Source organism: Nicotiana sylvestris, chromosome 3 (genome assembly GCF_000393655.2).
Source record: "Nicotiana sylvestris chromosome 3, ASM39365v2, whole genome shotgun sequence".
Taxonomy (NCBI): domain Eukaryota; kingdom Viridiplantae; phylum Streptophyta; class Magnoliopsida; order Solanales; family Solanaceae; genus Nicotiana; species Nicotiana sylvestris.
In genome coordinates this window covers 75,713,460-75,718,292 of record NC_091059.1, presented here as the reverse complement: position 1 = coordinate 75,718,292, position 4,833 = coordinate 75,713,460, and positions in this window count along the sequence as shown.

The following is a 4,833-nucleotide window of genomic DNA, read 5'->3' as shown; positions in this document are numbered from 1 at the left end:
TCATGAATCAATATCAACTGTGTTCATGTGGGTGTGCAGACTATGGAGGGGCAGATCCAACCCAAGCGCTAATAAATTCAGTTGCGGCGTGCAACCCGATCCCATCGTGAATCAAGAATACCTAATGCGGCGTGCATCCCCATCCCATCATGAGTCAATAGTACCCGCTACAGCATGCAGCCCGATCCCATTAATATCACTCACAAATAGGTCATCGGCCTTACTCAGTCATCAATCTTTCCAGTCTCTTAGGCTCACAACACTAATGCTAAGCAGCCCAAATCAATGATACATGATATGACAATGTATGATAACAGAAACTGAGATATGATATGAAATGATGAATGCGACTGAGTACATAACTGCAATTAAGAAAATAACTCAACAATAAAGAACGATCACTATGGGTCACAATAGCACCAGCACATACCCTAAACGTGAATTCTAATATGAATCACAGCTCAAATGCTCTAACACATAGAGTACAATAATAATATTCAGGTACGATAACTACACAGTTCCACGGAATCAACTGAACCACAATTACTACGATGCACGCCCACACTCCTGTCATCTAGCATGCGTGTCTCCTCAACACCAATCACATATCACGTATATTCAGGGATTTATACCCTCGGAACCAAGTTTAGAAGTGTTACTTACCTCAACCATGCAAATCTCTACTCCAACAAGCCCTTGCCTCGCGAATTAGCCAACGAATGCCTCGAATATAGCCATAAACAATTCGATACAATCAACTCAAGCTATAGGAATCAATTCCATATGAAAATGCTAAGTTCTAAATCAAAAGTAAAAAAGTCAACTCAAAAGTCAACCCCGGGCCCACGTCTCGGAATCCAATAAAAGTTAAACAAAATCCGAAAGTCCAATCAATCGCGAGTCCAACCATACCAAATTTACCAAATTCCGACACCAAATCATCACTCAAATTCCCAAATTTAACTCTCCAATCCCTAGCCAAAAACTCCCAAAATTCCACTTCATAAACACACAAACTAGATGAAAAATTCAACGGGGAAACAATATTATTGCAAAGAAATGATCTAAAGTGACTTACCTAAAGAAATCCATCACAAAAGTCACCTTTAACCGAGCTTCAAAAGTCCAAAAATGATAAAATCTCGGAAGTCCTTCAAAATGTATAGTGCCAGTGCTTTCGCACCTGTGACCCACTTAACCGCATCTGCGGTCTTGTAGGTGAGGACATTTCCTCCACTTCTGGGGTTTTCCTTGAAGGCCCTGCCTTCGCTTTTGTGATAAAACATGCACAGATGCAAGTCCACATATTCGGAACTTCCTCCGCACCTGCGCTCCCCAGCCTCCTCACTAAGCTCCGCTTCTGCGCCCAATACGCCGCAACTGCGACCTCGCATGTGCAAAAAAAATCATCGTACTTGCGACCACTGCTAGTTCCTTCTATGTCGCTTCTGTGATGCCATTCACGCACCTGCGGCCTCGCAGCTGCGACCATGACCTTCGCAGGTGCGATCATACCAGTCAAGGTCGACCCAGCCATGCCTTAAGTTTCAAATTTGATCTGTTAACCATCTGAAATCCACCCGATGCCCCCAGAACCTTAACCAAATATACCAAAAAGTCATAAAATATGATACGAACTTAGTCGAGATCTCAAATCACATCAATTAACATCAAAAACATGAATCGTACCTCAATCGAGCCTAATAAAAACTAAGAAATTCCAACTTCTACAATCGATGCCGAATCCTATCAAATCAACTATGATTAACCTCAAATTTTGCACACAAGTCATAATTGACACAACAAACCTATTCCAACTTTCGAAACTAAAATCCAAGCTCGGTAACCACAAAGTCAACTCTCGGTCAAACCTTTCAACTTTCCAACTTTCGTCGTTTCAAGATAAAATCAACTACGGACCTCCAAATCAATATTTGGACACACTCCTAAGTCCAAAATCACGCTATGGACTATCAGAACCATCAAAACTCCATTTCGGAGTTGTTTACATATAAGTCAACATCCGGTCCACTCTTTCAACTTAAGCTTCCAACCTAGGAACTAAGTGTCCCAATTCATCTCGAAATATCCCCGGACCCAAACCAACTACTCCTCAAGTCACATATCAACAATTGAGCATAGAATAAGCACTAAATAGGAAAATAAAGCTACAACACTCAAAACGACCAGCCGGGTCTTTACACTTAGTTAAGGTATCTAAATAGAAAATAAGGACAACTTTAAGGGACCACATATGCATTTGGACTTTTAAATTTGTATTTGCGTCATGCACGCATGAAATCTAGATATGGATTATCGCATTACTTGGATTCTAATTTACCAAGTTGTTTTATAGTCTTGCTTATTTATTTGTTCTTTAATTGAAACCCTTTTCTTTCTTCTCTTCTAAAAATTAAAAATTTCTTGTCAAGTACCACAATTATTGCTAGAAAGATTAGCAATAGTCGAGAAACTGCTTAGAGTATCCCTAGTGGGATTATTATTCATTTTTGTTTTCATTTTGCATATGTTATAAATAAACACTTCTCTGATTTTATATACACCGTAATTAATATTTTTACCTGTTTATTCTTTTATTTTTTACCATGTCTTTTCTTCATAATATACAACGTCTTCTTAGTTATGGTACTACAAATCTAATCATTATATCGATCTCACAATTATGCAAGATTCGTGATTGAAAAACTATCCAAGAGCATCAAACGGATTCCTCTATAAGTGAATATCACTAAGAACACTATAGTTCTTCAATATTTGAAGCTTTAAGTTCTTGTTTAAGAATGCAAATTCGAAGTTGATAGTTTAATATTATAAAACTCGTCGAGATGTTGATTTTTTATGCTTAAATTTCATGAAAACATTGATTTAGTAATTTTTTTGAAGAATCTCAAAATTTATTATTGGTCCTTAGAAAGTGTTGAAGGAGACAATATGTATCTTCTTGATTTAATGTTCTTTGACTAAATTGGTGATTGAGGATTGTTTGTTCTGGTGTTTGGAGGCGCAATTTCAAATTTGAGATTATTTGGAACAGATTTTGGGTGGTTTAATCAAAATTAAAATTGCAAATTTTAAGAGCCTCGTTGATTAACACATATAAATCATACCAATCTGGCATGATTTGCGAGCAATCCAATAATGCAACTAAATTTAATATAGCATGAAATCATAAATTTAATATAGCATGAAATCATATTAGTCTATCATACTTCCATGCCACATTTCTTAAATATATTATTTTCCTCTTCTTTATTTGTAGCGACTATCCGGCATGATTTATGAGTAATCTAGGACAGTTAGGTTGAATATAACACAAAGTCATGTCGGTTTTATTTTGAGATGCATGCCATAATTTTAAAATGTATTTTTTTCATCTTATGTGTTTTTGTACCTCTGAAATTATGACGATATGACATGATTTGTGAGTAATTCAATATGATAGTTAGGTCGAACATAGCTTGAAGCCATATGAGCCTATCATGATTTACCTGCCATATTTTTTAAATATATTTTTTTCCTCTTATATGCTTGTAGCTTTGAAATCATGACAACATGATATAATTTATAAGTGTACAACAAAACAACTATGTCGCATATAGCTTGAAGTCTAACAGTTTGTCATTATATGCTTGACACATTTATTATAAAAAAATCCTCTGATTTATTTGTAGCTCTAAAATCATGATAACCTAACATGATTTATGAGTAATCTAACAGAACAATTAGATCAAATATGATTTGAAGTCATACTGGCCTATTATGATTTCCATGTACATTTCTGAAATATTCTTTTTCTTTTTTTGCATTTGTAACATTGACTCTTTTTTTTATTAGGTAAAGTAATATTTCATTAATAGAAGTATCCAAAGGATGTAGAAATTGATAACAAAAGAGATAAATCTTCATGTAAAATATACAACCATATCCACCTAGTTACTTTGTAAGCTTACAAAATCAAGAAATAAAATAGGATTATTTGCATCAAAATGGTTCCACCAAGCAAAAATATTAAGAAAACATCTAAATCTCAGGATATATGGTGGAGTTGTTGGACCATCAGAACATCTTTGATTCCTCTCCTTTCAATTACTCCAAATGATATATTCAGGGATCATCCAGATCTTCTAGATAGATTTTGCAACTCTTGCATAGTTTCAAATGATAAATATATCTTCAATGTCCTTGGGATAATTCAGCTTATACCAACAAGATTGTTGAACATATCTCATATATCAATAATAACTGTACAATACAAAAATAGGTAATTCATACTCTCACATTCATTTTTACATAAATAACATCCATTGCTCAAAGGTGTGATGATCCGATAGGTCGTTTTGAGTACTAGTCTTAACTTCTATGTCCCGAGACTTCTCATTGCTCCATTTGATGATTTATGATTTGCGTGCATGGTACTTGTCATTTTTTGAAAAGTTTTCATGTGAAATTTGAAGAAAAAGTGATTTTTGACTTAAAATAAGGTTTGGGTTGACCAAGGTCATCATTCTTAGTAAACGTCCTTGAATCGGTATTTTTATGATTCCACTAGGTTTGTGTGATATTTTTTGACTTGTACGCACGTTTGGTTGGGGTCCCGAGTGACTCGAGGGCATTTTGGTGCATTATGTGAAAGTTGGCAAAAGTTGAGTTTTAAGTTGAAATCTTTGAGTTTTGAGAATCGATTCTTGATGTTTGACATTATTTTGACGATTTTAGTGAGCAATCGAGTTTATATGATGTTACTAAACTTGTGTGCATGTTTGGGTTGGAGCCCGAGGAGCTTGGACGGGTTTCGAACGAGTTTTGATTGAT